This window comes from Budorcas taxicolor, chromosome 1 (assembly GCF_023091745.1).
Source record: "Budorcas taxicolor isolate Tak-1 chromosome 1, Takin1.1, whole genome shotgun sequence".
NCBI classification, from domain to species: domain Eukaryota; kingdom Metazoa; phylum Chordata; class Mammalia; order Artiodactyla; family Bovidae; genus Budorcas; species Budorcas taxicolor.
The window spans coordinates 79,213,530-79,232,084 of NC_068910.1; positions in this window are offsets into that span (position 1 = coordinate 79,213,530).

Here is an 18,555-nt window from a genome sequence, read left to right on the forward strand (position 1 = left end):
TCCTTGCAGTCCAAATCACTCTCAAGCTCTCCAACATCACAGTTCAAAAGCATCAATTCTTCAGTGCTCAGCCTTCTTTATGGTCCAATTCTCACATCCAACCAAACACGACTATGGATGTATCCATCCATACATCTCACATCAATAAATGACAACACATGGCTTTGGCTAGATGGACTTTTATAACTCTGGTTTTAAATATGCTGTCTAAGTTGGCCATAGCTTTTCTTCCAAGGAGCAAACATCTTTTAGTTTCATAGCTTCAGTCGCCATCTATAGTGATTTTGGAGCCCAAGAAAATAAAGTCTGTCACTTCTTTCCCCATCTATTTGACATGAAGTGATGGAACCAGATGCCATAATCTTAGTTTTCTAAATGTTAAGTTTTAAGCCAACTTTTTCCCTCTCCTCTTTCATGTTCATCAAGATGCTCTTTAATTCTTTGCTTTCTGCCATAAGGGTAGTGTTATCTGTGTAACTGAAGATATTAATATTTTTCCTGGCAATCTTAATTCCAGCTTGTGCTTCATCCAACTTTGTGTTTCACATTTGATGTACTCTGCATATAAATTAAATAAGCAGAGTGACAATATACAGTTTTGACATACTCCTTTCCCAATTTGGAAGCAGTCCGTTGTTCCATGTCTGGTTCTAACTGTTGTTTCTTGACCTGCATACAGGTTTCTCAGGAGGCAAGTCAGGTGATCTGGTATTCCCATCTCTTGAAGAATTTTCCACAATTTTCAGCATAAAGAGCATACATTTTGTTGTGATCCACACAGTCAAATGCTTTGACATAGTCAATAAAGCAGAAATAGATGCTTTTCTGGAACGCTCTTGCTTTTTCGATGATCCAACAGATGTTAACAATTTGATCTCTGGTTCCTCTGCTTTTTCTGAATCCAGCTTGAACATCTGGAATTTCTCAGTTCATGTACTGTTGAAACCTCATTTGGAGAATTTTGAGCACTACTTTGCTAGCGTGTGGGATGAGTGCAACCGTGCGGCAGTTTGAGCATTCTTTGGCATTGCCTTTCTTTAGGATTGGGATGGAAACTGACCTTTTTTAGTCCTATGGCCACTGCTGAGTTTTTCAAATTTGCTGGCTTATTGAGTGCAGCATTTAATAACATCATCTCTTAGAATATGAAGTAGATCAACTGGAATTCCATCACCTCCACCAGCTTTGTTCGTAGAGATGCTTCTTAAGGTCCACTTGACTTCATAGTCCAGGATGTCTGGCTCAGGTGTGATCGTAGTTATCTGGCTCATTAAGATCTTTTGTTGTATATAGTTCTGTGTATTCTTGCCACTTTTTAATATCTCCTGGTTTCGTTAGGTCCATACCACTTATGTCCTTTGTTGTATGCATTTTTGCATGAAATGTTCCCTTGGTATCTTTAATTTTCTTGAAGAGACTTCTAGTTTTTCCCACTCTGTTGTTTTCCTCTAATTCTTTGCAATGATCACTGAGGAAGGCTTCCTTATCTCTCCTTGCTATTCTTTGGATGTCTGCATTCTAGACAGCAGTTTTAGTAAAATGATTTTGACAAAATCAAAATTAAAACAGGTTTTTATAGTAAAAAGTTGAGATAAATGGATTTTTTAAGGATGTTATTTTTGAATAGTTTAATAGGTTATAAAAACATCTAAGAAAATTATTGAAATATTTGCATAATTATATAACTTTATAATTGAATTTGCTTCAATTTTATAGGATAAATTTAAAATTTTGTATCAATAAACTTAAGGAGGACGTATCTGTGATAAACTTTTACAATGTATAAAAAACTAACAAATTAAATTTTGAAATTCTTGTGTTATCAAACTGTGTAAAAATAAGTGACTTTCTAAGCTATATGAATAAAAATAAGATATATAAATAAAATATCAAAATAATAATGTAAAGCGAAGTAAACCTGGGCTGCATTATTTTATATCCAGTAAAAAATAGGAAATATAACACTTTACTAATAATATTTAGCTGTTTAAATTTCAGTGTGCATGTTTGTTATAATTCAGTGTGACCACTGACTTCCATTTTTAATCAGAATTTTTGTGGCAAATCTCATCTTCACAATTGTTGTTTACATTTTATTAAAAACAATGGCAAAATAAGTGGGGAATTACATTTATATATACACATGCATATCTGTATATAAATGTATGGCTGCTGCTGCTGCTAAGTCACTTCAGTTGTGTCCGACTCTGTGTGACCCCATAGATGGCAGCCCACCAGGCTCCCTCGTCCCTGGGATTCTGCAGGCAAGAACACTGGAGTGGGTTGCCATTTCCTTCTCCAGTGCATAAAAGTGAAAAGTGAAATGGCTACTCTACTTCTAAATCACAATACAAATTAAAAGCACTATTTTTATCCTGATCTCTCTTAATTATTATTATTTCCAGATATTTTATTAGAAGTAACATTAAAATACTGTTAATTTACTATTTTATGTTTTTGGTTTGTTTTTGAGCATCTATAAATTGTGCACATTCCCAGTATCATTCAAGACCAGATTGATTGTTAATTTGTCCATTAGTAATAGCAATGCACATCTTTCTAAATAGCACATATGTTTTTTCCTTCTTATAAAACTGACATAAAATGATTCATAAGAAATATTTTCAAATTAATGTTCACTGATCAATTGATAAATATATCATTTATCCTGTTAAACATTCTCCAAGTAGATATACTCTAATAGGGAAATTTTTGTTTTGTTTTTGTTGGTTTCCATTAGCTCAGTTTGTAAAAAAAAAGTCCACCTGCAATGCAGGAGACCCTGTTTAGATTCCTGGGTGAGAAAGATTCTCTAGAAAAGAGATAGACTCCAGTGTTCTTGGGCTTCCCTGGCTGCTCATTCAGTAAAGAATCTGCGTGTAGTGCAGGAGACCTGGCATTGATCCCTGGGTTAGGAAGGTCCCCCAGAGAAGGGCACGGTGACTCATTTCTGTATTCTTGTCTGGAGAATAGCCATGGACAGAGGAGCCTGGCAGGCTATACAGTCTATGTGGTCACAAAGAGCTGGACAAGACTGAGCGACTAAGCACAAACAGAGCACATTTAGGTATATAATATTTTCGTGCCTAAAAGATTTTTAACTTATGTTGGGAATCTATGACAAAATTATGTTGCTTATAATTCCAAGTTTAAGATCATTGCCTACGTGAATTGGAACTATGTAATATTTGTTGTTGTTATCCAGTCGCTCAGTCATGTGTGACCTGCAACCCGATAGACTGCAACACGCCAGGCTTCCCTTTCCTTCACTATCTCCTGAAGTTTGCTCAAACTCATGTGTCTTGAGTCAGCGATGCCATCCAACCATCTTATACTCTGTCATTCCCTGCTCCTCCTGCCTTCTATCTTTGTCAGCATAAGGGTTTCTTTCCAATGAGTCAGTTCAGGTGGAAAAATTATTGGAGCTTCAGCTTCAGCATTAGTTCAATCAATATGTTGGTTTCCTTTAGGATTGACTGGCTTGATCTCCTTGCTATCCAAGGGATCCTCAAGAGTCTTCTCCAGCACCACAATTCAAAAGCATCAGTTCTTCAGCACTCAGCTGTCTTTATGATCCAACTCTCATATTTGTTCACGATTACTTGAAAAACTGTAGTTTTGACTATATGGACCTTTACAGGAAATTGATGTGTCTATATTTTTTAATATGCTTTCTAAGTTGTTCATAAGTTTTCGTCCAAGGAGCAAGGACCTTTGATCTCATGGTTACAGTCAGCATCCAGGGTGATTTTGGAGCACACGAAAATGAAGTCTGTCACTGGTTCCATTGTGTTCCCATCAATTTTCCATGAAGTGATGGGACTGGATGCCATGATCTTAGTTTTTTGAATGCTGAGTTTTAACCTAACTTTTTGCTCTCTTCTTTTACTTTTCATTAGAAGCTCCTTAGTTCCTCTTTTCTTTCTGCCATTAGCTTGGTGCTATCTGCATATCTGAGGATACAGATATTTCTTCCAGAAATCTTGATCCCAGCTTGAGCTTCATCCAGTCCAGCATTGTGTATGATATGATCTGCATACAAGTTAAATAAGCAGGGTGACAATATACAGCCTTGATGAACTCGTTTCCCAGTTTGGAACTATTTCATTGTCCTATGTCTGGTTCTAGCTGTAGCTTCTTGACCTATGTGCAGGTTTCTCAGGAGGCAGATAAGGTGGTCTGGTATTCACATCTCTTGAAGAATTTTCCACAGTTTGCTGTGATCCATACATTCGAAGGCTTTAGTGTAGTCAATGAAGCAGAAGTAGATGATTTTCTGGAATTCCCTTGCTTTTTCTATGATCCAACAGATGTTGGATCCATTGTAACATTAATTTAAAACAAATTTTCACTAGGAAAGGAAATTTAAAACATAAATATTGATTTTTTAAATTAATTTATTTTTAATTGAAGGATAATTGCTTTACAAAATTTTGCTGTTTTCTGTCAAACCTCAGCATGAATCAGCAATAGGTATACATACATCCGCTCCCTTTTGAAGCTCCCCCCATCTCCCTCCCCATCCCACCCCTCTAGGTTGATACAAAGCACCTGTTTGAGTTTCCTGAACCATAGGGCAAATTCCCACTGGCCATCTATTTTACATAAGGTAATGTAAGTTTTTATGTTACTCTCTCCATGCATCTCATCCTCTCCTCCTGAAATTTTTCTGCTACTAATAAAGTGCAATTGGACTGAGAATATGCAAATAACTCATATACCTTATCATGGAAAACACTGGAGAAGTATCAAAGTGGAATAAATCATAAAATTAATACAGAATATCTACTTTGCACTATGGCACCAATAAATACTTCAGTTTTACTCTGTGTTAGAACTCATTTGGCATCTATTCACCAATTTCTTTAACTTTTTTTTATTTATTGGTATCATTTCTTGATATTTCAAAACATACAGATTTAAAATATGTTTCATATAAAATAATTTCATAAGTAATATTGTGAAACAGTGAAAGATGGATATTAATTCACAAAGGATAAAATTTAGCATGGCAATGATTTATAACAGTAATATACATTTACTTTTTTATTTGTACTGTTCATTTTGTTATGCTTTTTTAACCACCATAATAATAATACTTAGATTTTCTGTTCCTGTAGCAAAACTATAATATATTTGAAAGTGAAAGTGAAAGTGGCTCAGTCGTGTCCGATTCTTTGGGACCCCGTGGACTATATAGTCCGTGGAATTCTCCAGACCAGAATACTGGAGTGGGTATCCTATCCTCTCTCCAGGGGATCTTCCCTACCCAGGAACGGAACTGGGGTCTTCTGCACTGCAGGCAGATTCTGTACCAACTGAGCTATGAGGGAAGCTCTATAATATATTTAGCAAATCTTAATTGATATTTGGAGAAGCAAATATAAGAAAACTTAAAATCTGGGTAACAGCTTCACTATTTTAAGTTCAGATCAGATATCTATATTATTTCTTTCCATAATAGTACATAAATTCTCACACGATACTTACATGTTTTTATACATACTGAGCATCAAGAAACCTTCTTTTGACAAATATCTTAGAAAATGCATTTGGGAATTAACATTAAGACTTCCTAAAAGCCCTATATTCCCTTGATGAATACATTATTTATAAATCCATCCTTCAGGTCATTTCGTGCTATCTAAAGCATATATACTCTGCTTTAAAAAAAAAAAAAAAAATTGTCAATACCTACTAATTGCTTCCTGAGTAGGTTTTGGTATTATTTCAATGAAAGGTATAATTTAGCAAACAGATTTAGCAAGCAGCAGATAAAACAATTAGTACAAAGATCTTTTGTGAAAGAAGTGGCTGGCAGTACACCTGCAGTGAAGGCTGAATTTGTAATTTAGAAAACAGATTTAGCAAGTGGCAGATACAACAATTAGTCTAAAATCTTTTTGTGCAAGAAATAACTCACAGAATGGGAAGAGGAAAGACATATTTGCATAAAAATAATATGTCAATTTCACTGAAAAGCAAATAGTTTTCCATCTCCACCTCTTAACCTTTTTCCTTTCCTTATGATTTTCTCTCTCTTTGGATAGCACAGATGGTCAAGGCTCTAGAATATTTTGAAAGTCATGACATAAATAATGTTGTCACATGTAGTAGAATCACTAAATTTTTAACAAACAGTGTCCACTGGGTAGCAATATCTTTTGGATTGTGGAAGGAAATAAAACCCATTTTCTTTTACCTAATTGAATTTTCATTTCTTTGATTATAGCTGCAACTTCACAAATAAAATTAATGTATTAGTCACATTTATAAGTTTTGTAAACCTAAACCAACATAACCTTATGGTATGCATATTTAGGATATCATTCATTATTAAGGTCTTGATATAGAAACAAAGATGACATTAAAATAGAACCAACAGACCAAAGAACGGATTCATAGTAAATTTCACTGGCTTGCATCAGCTTCAGATTTCTTACACTTAATTACAAAATAAAGACTGTAGTGAGGATGCCAGGCCCTCATGTGTATGACCTTGTACAACCCCTCAATTAAACTGTTATTAAAACACAAAACACTTTTTAACAAAGGCCTTACTTTTTGAGTTTGGGCTACTCTATGTAAACTGATGAGAAGTGCTCGAGAACCAACGACTGTCACTATGAACTTCTCTTGACATTTACAGTTAAATAGTCCTTGGCAATTATGGCCTATTAAACAATGTTGGGAAGATCCCATGGAGAAGGGAACAGCTACCCACTCCAGTATTCTTGCCTGGAGAATTCAATGGACATAGGAGCCTGGTGGGCTACAGTCCATGGGGTCGCAAAGATTGACATGATTGAGTAACTTTCACTCACTCAAACAACTTACTGATTTCAGAGATACTATATCAGACTCCTCTTGGCCGCCATCCCTGACCTCAGACATAGAAATATCAATAACCTCAGATATGCAGATGACACCAACCTTATGACAGAAAGTGAAGAGGAACTAAAAAGCCTCTTGATGAAAGTGAAAGAGGAGAGTGAAACAGTTGGCTTAAAGCTCAACATTCAGAAAATGAAGATAATGGCATCCGGTCCCATCACTTCATGGGAAAGAGATGGGGAAACAGTGGCTGACTTTATTTTTTGGGGCTCCAAAATCACTTCAGATGGTGACTGCAGCCATGAAATTAAAAGATGTTTACTCCTTGAAAGGAAAGTTATAATCAACCTAGATAGCATATTCAAAAGCAGAGACATTAATTTTTCAACAAAGTCCATCTAGTCAAGGCTATGGTTTTTCCAGTGGTCATGTATGGATGTGAGAGTTGGACTGTTAAGAAAGTTGAGCACCAAAGAATTGATGCTTTTAAACTGTGGTGTTGGAGAAGACTCTTACAAGTCCCTTGGACTGCAAGGAGATCTAACCAGCCCTTTCTAAAAGAGATCAGTCCTGAGTATTCATTGGAAGGACTGATGCTAAAGCTGAAACTCCAATACTTTGGCCACCTCATGCAAAGAGTTGACTCACTGGAAAATACTTTAATGCTGGCAGGCATCTGGAGCAGGAGGAGAAGGGGACAACAGAGGATGAGATTGCTGGATGGCATCACCAACTTGATGGACATGAGTTTGAGTGACCTCTGGGAGTTGGTGATGGACAGGGAGGCCTGGCATGCTGAAATTCATGGGGTAGCAAAGAGTCAGACACGACTGAGTGACTGAACTGAACTGAACTGATGTCAGACTCAGAGACTTCCCTGGTGGCTCAACTGTAAAGAATCCACCTGTAATGCAGGAGATGTGGGTGCGATTCCTGGTTCAGGAAGATCCCCTGGAGTAGGAAATTGCAGTCTGCTCAGGCATTCTTGCCAGGATAATCCCATAGACAGAGGATCCTGGGGGGTATAGTCCATTGGTTTGCAAAGAGTCAGACATGACTGAGTGACTCAGCACACACACAGCTTGAAACTCTAGAAATGAAATTTACACGATTTACTCCAGTCACATAATTCCTTCATACAAAATATATATTTTACAATTTTCATTTGTTTTTCATGCTCTCTCTAATGTTTTGCGTTTTGTTTTTCAATTTGTTCTTCTATAAGTTTTAATTTTTTATCGTTCTGAGAGAAGGTGTTGGCAATTTTTCTCTCTTCAGGCCTTTCAGGCAATCTGGTCAACTCTCTTTAGAAAGAAAGACATCTTAGACAATAGGTAAACAAATGGATGCAATTGTGTTTCAGTAAAATGTTAGTTATAAAAACAGGTGGCAGGCATGATTTGGCCCATGTTCACCCTGCTTTAGGGAATCATTAAGTAGTGTTGCATGCATTCACTCATACTGTTTTCACTCAGAAGAAGCTTCATTAACTCTGTGCTTCAAGATTAATTGTTCACTCACTCTAGGGCAAGTGTATGAAATATGAATTTATTACTGAGTAACAGCAAATCTCCCAAAACATTATCTTTGACTTTAGTGAAAAATATTCTAAGCATTTCTCTATTATATGATAGTGGAAAATATTTTATTTATAAGACCATTTATGTTATAAACTGTAAATTTATATGGAATAGCTATATTAAACAATATTTATATATAACATATGTTCAGTTTGCTTTAATTTAAATAAAATAACCACATTTAAGAATGTGTTCCAATATCAAATGGCAAAATTCAACAATGCAAAACTGAAATTACGTTTGCACCACTCTGATAATTTTACACACGGTGATGCATATGTCTCAGTGCTATTCTCTGTTCTTCCCATCCTCTCCTCCCCTGCTGTGTCCACAAGTCCACTCTCCATGTCTGTGACTCCACTGCTGCCCTGCAGATAGATCACTATCATGAAAACTGTGAAATAGAGAAATCAAAAGCAAAGAGATTATAAAAATAAATTAATAAACTGCATATGACACAAATAAGAAACTGAAAGTAACAATGCTATATATTTCATGGTTTTCAGAAAAACAAGGTCGAGATCTGATTTTGTTATCTCTACTATTATTTTAAAATTTCTTGAATAAATAGCCAATCTTTTCCCAAAAAATTGATTGGTTTTTGATGTAGCACAAATTCTTTCAGTCACCAGCTTACATGGCCAAGTACGCTACTTTCTCAATTGACCTAGTAATTATAGATCTTTCTCTAACTAAATGTTAAAACTATAGCTTACATTTTAATATAAATATTGTTTATAGAATTAATTATTATTAAATAATAAGCATATGCTGAATTCATACAACTTAAATTTTCCTACAATATGATTATGATTTTTCCTTTGACATTGTAAATTGAAATGGCTTATAACAAAAGAATCCTACTATAAGTGTTTATTGTTTATATTTTGTTTCAATTTTTAAAATAATATTTTTGTATATATATATGACTTTTATAGCTGATAGATTTGTCCTCTGAAATGGCTGAAACAATCAGCAAAAGATTTAGATATTGATCTTGGGGCATTAATATCAATTAAAATTGAAAAAATCAGCTAATTCAGTACTTCATAATCAATATATAAAATAATCAAATAGCCCTTTACTTGAAGATAATACAATTAAAGGTTAAATTGCAGTTGTTATTAAAGCTACAACCTCAAATACACTGATGGCACCAACCTAATGGCAGAAAGCAAAGAGGAGCTAAAGAGCATTTTGATGAAGGTGAAAGAGAAGAATGAAAAAGCTGGCTTAAAATTCAATGTTCAAAAAGCTAAGATCATGGCAACTGGTCCCATCACTTCATGGTAAATAAATGAAGAAAAAATGTACAGTGACAGGTTTTATTTTTTTAGGTTCCCAAATCACTGCAAATAGTGACTGCAGCCATAAAATTAAAAGATGCTTGCTTCTTGGAAGAAAAGCTATGACAAACCTAGACAGTGTATGATAAAGGAGAGACATTACTTTTCTGATGATGGTCCATACAGTCAAAGTTATGGTTTTTCTATTAATCATGTATGAATGTGAGAGTTGGACCATAAGGAAGACTGAGCACCAAAGAACTGATGCTTTCATACTGTGGTACTGGAGAAGACTCTTGAGAGTCCTTTGGATGGCAGAGAGATCAAACCAGTCAATCCTAAAGGAAATCAACCCAGAATATCCATTGGAAGGACAGATGCTGAAGCTGAAGCTTCAACACTTTGGCCACCTGATGCAAATAGTTGACTCATTGGAAAGGGCACCGATGCTGGGAAGTATTGAGGGCAGGAGGAGATTCGAGTGACAGGGGATGAGATGGTTGGATGGCATCATAAACATGTTGGACATGAGTTTCAGCAAACTCCAGGAGATTTTTAAGGACAGGGAATCCTGGCATGCTGTAGTCCATGGAGTTGCAGTCAGATACAACTCAGTGACTGAAGATCAATCTCCTACCTGTCAGGAGAGTGAATAAAATCAGTTATACCTTTTAGCACTTAGATTTATAAGGCAGAGGCCCATATTTTGAGTAGTGGTGGACTACAATTGAAGTAGAGGTGCCAATCACTCATTCCTTTAACAGCCACTGTAGGCCTAAGATAAGTTCACTGTCCAGGTGTCCCTCTAAGGGCTGAGACTGGCTCACAGTGGGCACCATATTGATTCTGCCTCCTGGACTGAAGCTTGTCTACTGCTGAGCTCCAATCCAGAAGCCAGGGAGTTGAATTGATTTTTAAAGCATCCTCCAAAAGGAGCCAAGTGTGTGCCCAGCCAGAGACCAGTTCTTGTTCTCCTACAATGATTCCCCATTGCTCTGGCATCAGGGAGAGAGCCTGATCTTCGCTAATCCCCTTCTTTCAAGGTGTCCACATGAAAAAGGGCTCACTCCTTTTGGCTTATTCTTTCCACCAGAGAATGTTCTAGAAGCAGAGCTACTTTTGTTGGATGCTTTTCTTTCTTAGGAAATCAAAATGCAGTAATTCAAATACAAGGAGAAAAGATCTGTTGCTATTCTTTTCCTTCTCTCTAATAAAAGAGAATAATACATCTTAAAAAAAAATAAAACCTATAGATGAAAACCAAAGGAAATATTTCATTTACTTTCATTTAATTTTATCAATAATTTTGATTCAAAACATGCATAGTATTCAAGATTGAATAATACCACAAATCACGTAAAGCATTATTTATAGGAAAGGGAAGTACAAGCAACAACTTTGAAATTTACTTAGAATTTTCTAGATGAAATGGAGTAAGTGCCCAAATGACCAGAAGTATAATCTTTGAACATCTTACCAATAGTGGAAAGAGTTAATATATTTATGTATTCTTTGTCTGACATCAATTGTTCCATTTCTGTAAGTTCAAATTTCACCTGATTTTCACGTGTAGTACAAGTTTATGAACTCATCATTTTTACCTCATTGTAAATATTCTATTCTCAGAAGTCCTATATGACTTCATATTTACTATTCTCATATATTCTTTATGTTTATTTTTGTCTTTATATTTACTATTCTCTATATTTGTGTTTTGTTATGAATGTTCATGTGTATATTAGATCTTCATTGCTAAATTCAAAGATCTTAGAGATCAGGATCCACATATTACTATATTTACCTCTTTATATCATCTAGTACATGTATTCATTTATTTCAACAGTTACTCACTGTGGCAAGCTAAATCATTCCCTCTCCCAAAGATCCCCATGTCTTAATTCCCAGACCTAATGAATATATTACTTTACATGGTAAAGGAACAGAGGATCTAAGCAAGTTAAGGACATTAAGGTGAAGTAAGTACTTGGATTATCCAGATGGACTCATTGTAATCACAAGGATCTCTGTAAGAGGAAACCAGTAGAGGGGTTTGAAAGTACTGTCTTCTAGCTTTGAAATTGGAAGATGAAGGCATTACCAAAGGAATACAGACAACCAATAGAAGCCAGAAAAGGAAGAGAAACAGACTCTCTACTAGAATCTGTAGAAGGGATACAGCCCTACCTACACTTTGATTTTTGCATTTCTGAACTTTATTCTGGTTAAAAAAAAAATGCATTGTTTTAAGCTACTTCCACTACTTGGTAATAATTTGTTGTAGTAGCAGTATAAACTAAATATATTTTATTTAATTTGTATTTCTATATATGTATCCATTCAAACATGTTTTCATAAAACATATATCTTTTATTATGTCGACATTATTTAATAGTTTGAAACAGAAACTGATCTTCATTTGGAATGGGTTGTATTCCAGATCTGTTCTGAGTAATTACTGTTGAGTTGCTCACAATACATATTTCAACACTACAAGAATATTGTTATAAGACCTGGGACAGGTACATATGTTGAGAAGGAAAGAGCAGTTCTCTCTAAACCAGACTTGATGGAATATAAAGATAAAGAGTGAAGTCCCTTTGAAGAATGAGATGTCTATGCTAGACTAAGATGGAAGGCAGAAAAAGGTTATAATAAAGAGTAAGTCATGTATAAATATAAATGACCATTCACATTCAGATAAAATCAAATCAATTGATTTCCTTGGAACAGGTAATACATTGAGAAGAAATAGTACAATTTGATAGTTAGGAATATGTCAGGTCATTGTTCACTATTTGCACTAATTTAAAATTTTCAACTTTACTCGAAAAGTTTTGAGGGTCATTGAAGATTTTTATGATAAATTAATACAAAATGAGTAAAGAAAACAGTAGGAGTCTTAATTGGAAAACAGAACCTTTTTCATTCAAATAGTGGTGTCACCATTTGATGAAGTCATTAAAATGAAGGATTTTGTGAGAATAGAAAAAAAAAATTTGCAAGAACTTCCATGTCTCTATAGTAGTATAGACATAGATATGAGTGATAATATGCAGTTTGAAATAAATTAAGCTCACATGAATTTATCTGCCACACGTATAAAACCAAGTATTCCCTTGGCATTTGACTTTATGCCACACGTATAAAACCAAGTATTCCCTTGGCATTTGACTTTACTCATTTTAGATAATCATACATCATATTCGAGAAGCTCAGTTCATCCCAGAACACCCCTGTACCTTGGGTGTACCATGTAGGGAGGATAAAATATCTCCCAACTCTGTGATGATCTTTGTTTAGATTCACTCATTAAGGAATTCTTCCCTCAGCTTCTTTGATGTGTTCTTATTACAAGAATGAATGAGCTAAAAGAAGTCTCAGGTCCTTATCTGGGGAGAGCTCGTTGCATTTGGAATGTGTAGAATTGGGTGTGCTCTGACAACATTTCCACTGAGTTTTTTTTTTTTTTTTTTCCTCTTTTGTACTCTTTTTTTGACATTTATGTTTTAATGATAATTCAGTTTAGTAAATGTAAGCATTGATTAACAAGTAAATCATTTTAAAAACTAGTGTAAGCTGAATGCATGAGTGGGAGTTGTAAAAGAGCAATAAGAAGTATCAATGCTAGGACAGGAAAAGAAGAATGAAACAAATTCCATGCATTTCAATAATTAAGTTAGTGCCAATATGAAAGGAAGTTAAAGGAGTTGTCTTAAAGTGTTTGAGAAGTCTTGAAATCAAAGACACAGAAAGATTCTCAATGTAGATATTAATGATTATAGATTATTGCCAGGACCTGTGTAAGAATTCAGACTAACTGAAAACAGTGAGAGATACAAGGTCTGGGTTAAGATGCTTTTAAATGACAAGAAACTTGGACCAATGATCTGGAGGTGGTACTGGAAGACAAGAACACAATCAATATCATAACCACTAACACTGAAAGTTCAAGAAGACAGAGAAGCAGAACCCACAGTGGAAGCATCAGGGTAGAGTATCTGAAAGATAAATATCCATATTCAATATCTGCTGAAATAAGAGCTGTATTACCATGAGTTATGGGGCAAATAATTATAGGCAGAAGAAAAGTCATAACAGTATTAAAAAAAAAGAATAAAATGAACAAAAGAAGTTTTTATATAAGAAGCTATGAAAGCAGAGAAACGAGTAGTTCATTTGCATAGTGGAAGATGTGATGAACAGGATGATTGAAATACTTGATTAGGAGAAAAATGTATCCTGACATTTTAAGTCTGATTTACTCCATTGAGAAGAGAGGGTTGATTTTCACCTGGGTATCTAAACTAGGATATGGCCATCTGATTTAAATGATTTTCTAATCTTCTGCTAGAGTTAAAAAGAAATGCAAATTCAAATTGTTGTCCTGAGACATGATGAAGACATTTATATATTAACATATTTATAATTTTATTCAACCTTCAAGTCTTAACTCGAATAATTTGTCTTTAATGAGACCTTTATTCATCTTCATCCTTATCATCCTCTTATAAGAAGTATTCTCTTTCTTACTTGAAATGTAAGTTTTTGTATTAATAAAAACTAAGTTATGTATTAAAGTTCCCCCTTGTTATAGTTGCAAATATATAAACCTATCCTTAAAAACATGCTTTCTTTGAGTGAAGGTCAACGGATTATCTCTTAAAAGATAATCTGCTTTTAAATCAGATATTCTGCTTCAGTTTCCTTTACTGGTTTCTTATCCTTTAAGCAATTAATAAGTGTCCAAACACCACAAAGCTCAGTCCTTTGTTCTTTACTCTAATTACATTCACTCCCAACAATACTTTTTCTCTCCCCTTGTCCTTAAATGCCATTTAAGGCTGATGATATCTACATTATTTAGTCTCTCTCTCTTCTCTGAACTTGACTCAAATATCCAAAATAATGATCAACATCTCAGTTAGGGTATTCACAACTGTTTTCAGACACATAACTCTCCAAATCTTCTCCTCTTGTATTTTCCGTTTAAGCAATTGATACTAGCATCAAACCTATTACCTCAAGCCAAAAATCCAAGTATTTGTCTTAATAGCCCTTTCACTCTCCTTTTATGGTCTATATTTTAGTATTCAGTCCATCAAAGGTCTTCCTGCTCAAACTTCAAAAATCGTATCTGCAATCCAAAACATTTTTTACATTTCTGATACTATCAATATAGTCTAAGTCTAAACAAAATTGCCTATGGGAATGAACTTCTAACTGCTCTTCCAAATTCTAAGTTTAACTACTTTCCCCCCAGAGCTCATCAAGTTGACAGATGCAGGCCCCCAAAATTGGAAAACAGAGCAGACTGCTATCTGCTTTCTAAATAGCTTTCAAACACCCTGGTTTACATATCTTTACATGGTTTGGCTGTTTGCATACTTTTGGCATCGTCTCTATCTCAGTGCTCTTATTTCTATTTATTAAACTTATTTTACAACATCTAATGCAGTTTGACCACACTCATTTCAGAATCAAACTCTGGGCTATATGTTAAAATGCTATTGTTTCAATCATTGAATATTACCATGACCATGAATGCCTGTTGTCATATTACTGTAATGAATTGCTTTCCATTTGTGGCTACTGTTTATAGAAGCTATACTTGATCACTGTTTAACTTCTAGAGACGATTCCTTCAAGAAAGTATGCAATCTGCTGTCTGGCAGGTTTTTACCTTTGTCTTCATTTTCAAAATAAATCTTGTGTTGTAACTCTATGCCAGACATGTCTTTCTTCTAATATTATGTACTTATTGTTTTTTAGAAGTCACTGGGAAATAATAAAAGAGGATCTGTAGTTGTTTAAATTTAGGCATTAATACATTTCTCATGATCTTGGGGGGGATTGTCTGGACATGAATTTTGCAAAGTGGTTTTGACAAATTACTTTTTAGAACTTCGCATTAACTATGATAAGAATGAGTGACCACTAGGATAAAATGCAGGTCATAGTGAAAAAACTTGTGATGCTATGATTTTTTTTCTGAACGGGTATGCCAGATTTTCAAACAAATGTGCATTTGTGAGAGAACTTCGGTGTAGAAGAAAAATACAACAGCTGCTTTTTAATCATATGTGAGAATTATGATTCTAATCTGTTACATTTAATAGCACAATACATTTGAGAGAATGAAGAACCAAGTATTCATGATACTAAGCATTTTTGCACAATAAGCATAACTAAAATAACTCACACTCTGTGTTTTTGAAAACAGATTGGCATTTTTCTCTACTGGGCTAATTTCTTTCCCTAACACATGACACTAGCAAATAACCTTCAGCTTGACTGTATAAAAGGCTTTTACCATTGTTTTCTGAGATTTTCGGGTTAGATATCCATGTCTCCATAGTATAGTATCCTGATAGTATAGTATCAGTCAGTCCAGTTCAATTCAGTCACTCAGTCGTGTCCGACTCTTTGTGACCTCATGGACTGCAACACCCCAGGCCTCCCTGTCCATCACCGACTCCCAGAGTTCACTCAAAGTCATATCCATCAAGTCGGTGATGCCATCCAACCATCTCATCCTCTGTCGTCCCCTTCTTTTCTCGCCCCCAATCACTCCCAGGATCAGAGACTTTTCCAATGAGTCAACTCTTCACATGAGGTGGCCGAAGTACTGGAATTTCAGTTTTAGCATCATTCCTTCCAAAGAACACCCAGGGCTGATCTCCTTTAGAATGGACTGGTTGGATCTCCTTGCAGTCCAAGGGACTCTCAAGAGTCTTCTCCAACACCACAGTTCAAAAGCATCAATTCTTCAGTGCTCAGCTTTCTTCACAGTCCAACTCTCACATCCATACATGACTACTGGAAAAACCATACCCTTGACTAGATGGACTTTTGTTGGCAATGTAAGTCTCTGCTTTTGAATATTCTATCTAGGTTGGCCATAACTTTCCTTCCAATGAGTAAGCATCTTTTAATTTCATGGCTGCAATCGTCATCTGCAGTGATTTTGGAGGCCCTCCTCCCCCCCAAAAAAATGTCTGACACTGTTTCCACTGGTTCCCCATCTATTTCCCATGACCTGATGGGACCAGATGTCATGATCTTCGTTTCCTGAATGTTGAGCTTTAAGCCAACTTTTTAACTCTCCTTTACATGTCAACTATTGAGAAGTGACACACCTGAGGAAGAAATCAGGTATTAATACCCTTTCTTCATATTCTTCAATAAGAGGACATAATGCGTCACTGGAGTAAATAGTAAATCTTACCGTATGAAGTGTTTAAAACAGTATCAGCAATAGTGACACTTACAATAGCACTATTCATGTGCACATCTGTGGTTATCGTATTAATATATTTTATTTTGAATAATTAATCCTCCAGAATTCCAGGGTACTTAATTATACTCACCATCTAAGTCCAATAAATTTTAAAATGTTGTTACTTTAGAATAAATCAAAAAATATAATAAATATTGAAACAGATTGAAAACCAAAATTGTTATGTATTTTATGCACAATTTCCCCCTAATAAACACAACCCTGGAGAAAATGTATGAAATAACTCTTTGAAGACTTTGGAAATAAAGAAAAGGCATTTAACAATTTGGGAAGTAGATATTTATGAAAATTGCTGAGCTTTGAGGAAGAACAATTGGAATCTGTCATCTTAGTTCCTACCTTAGTGGTTTAACCAGAGCAAGCTGACTGTAAAAATCTACATATTCATTAAACTTTGGACTGCCACTTGCAACAGATTTTAAAACATACTACAACCAGAGGAATTATTAGTTGTTTAGTTAGTAAGTTGTTTAGTTAGTAAGTTGTACCCAACTCTGTGATCCTGTGGACTGTAGTCCACCAGGCTCCTCTATCCATGGAATTTTCCATGCAAGAATCCTGGAATGGAATTGCCATTTCTTTTTCTAGGAAGTCTTCCCAGCCCAGGGATTGAATTAATGTGCCCTGCATTAGCACCTAGATTCTTTACCATCGATCCACTTGGGAAGCCCAATAGTGGTAAGTGCAATAGCAAATAATGAGAACAATGAGAAATTTGGGGATCTTAAATTGGATCCTTATTGGAAAAAGCAGTAGTCAACTAACCTATTATTTTCTAGAAAGTTCCAGAAAATATGACAAGAATAAAAGAATTTGCTAAGCTTAAAAGATACCTCTGGCTGACTGAAACAGCTTCATGTCGGTACAGTAAAACCTAGAAAGGACACAGTTATCAGTACATTGGGCTCATCACTGTGTGTTCATGTGACTGTTTACATGTAGAGAGAACATGATACACTCCTGTGAAAAGGAAAAGCAAGGGTAGACTTGAAAAGAACGTGAAATTGAAAACTGCTCTACAACCGGAACATGGCTAGTTAGCAAAAGACAAAAATCTTAACCAATTCAGACTGTTTGAGCCCAACTTTGAATAATCATTGGCTGTTCAGTAGGCCATGTAGATACAGGGTGCCCTCTAGACAGCCATCATCATGATCAGTTATGAATGACCAATAAGCACATGAAAACTTGCCTAATCTCAGCATATATTAATGAAAAGCTTTCCAAAAATCATATATCACTTTCCCCCTAACAGAATGACCATAATAAAATGATAGGCAATAGCAAGTGTTGGCAAGGATATGGTAGAATTGGAGTCCCAATATATTGTTGTTGGGAATGTCAAATGGCACAGTCACTTTGCAAAATAATTTGGCAGTTTCCCAAAATGCTAAACATAATGATTTCATGCGATCCAGTAACTCCATGCTTAAATATTCCATTGAAAGTAAAATGATGGAAAAGGATGTGTAAGTAAGTAAAAAAAGAACAACATTGGCAAAACATCTAGCTTCCACTACTTTCAATGACTAACTTGACCCCCAGAAGAAAATACTGC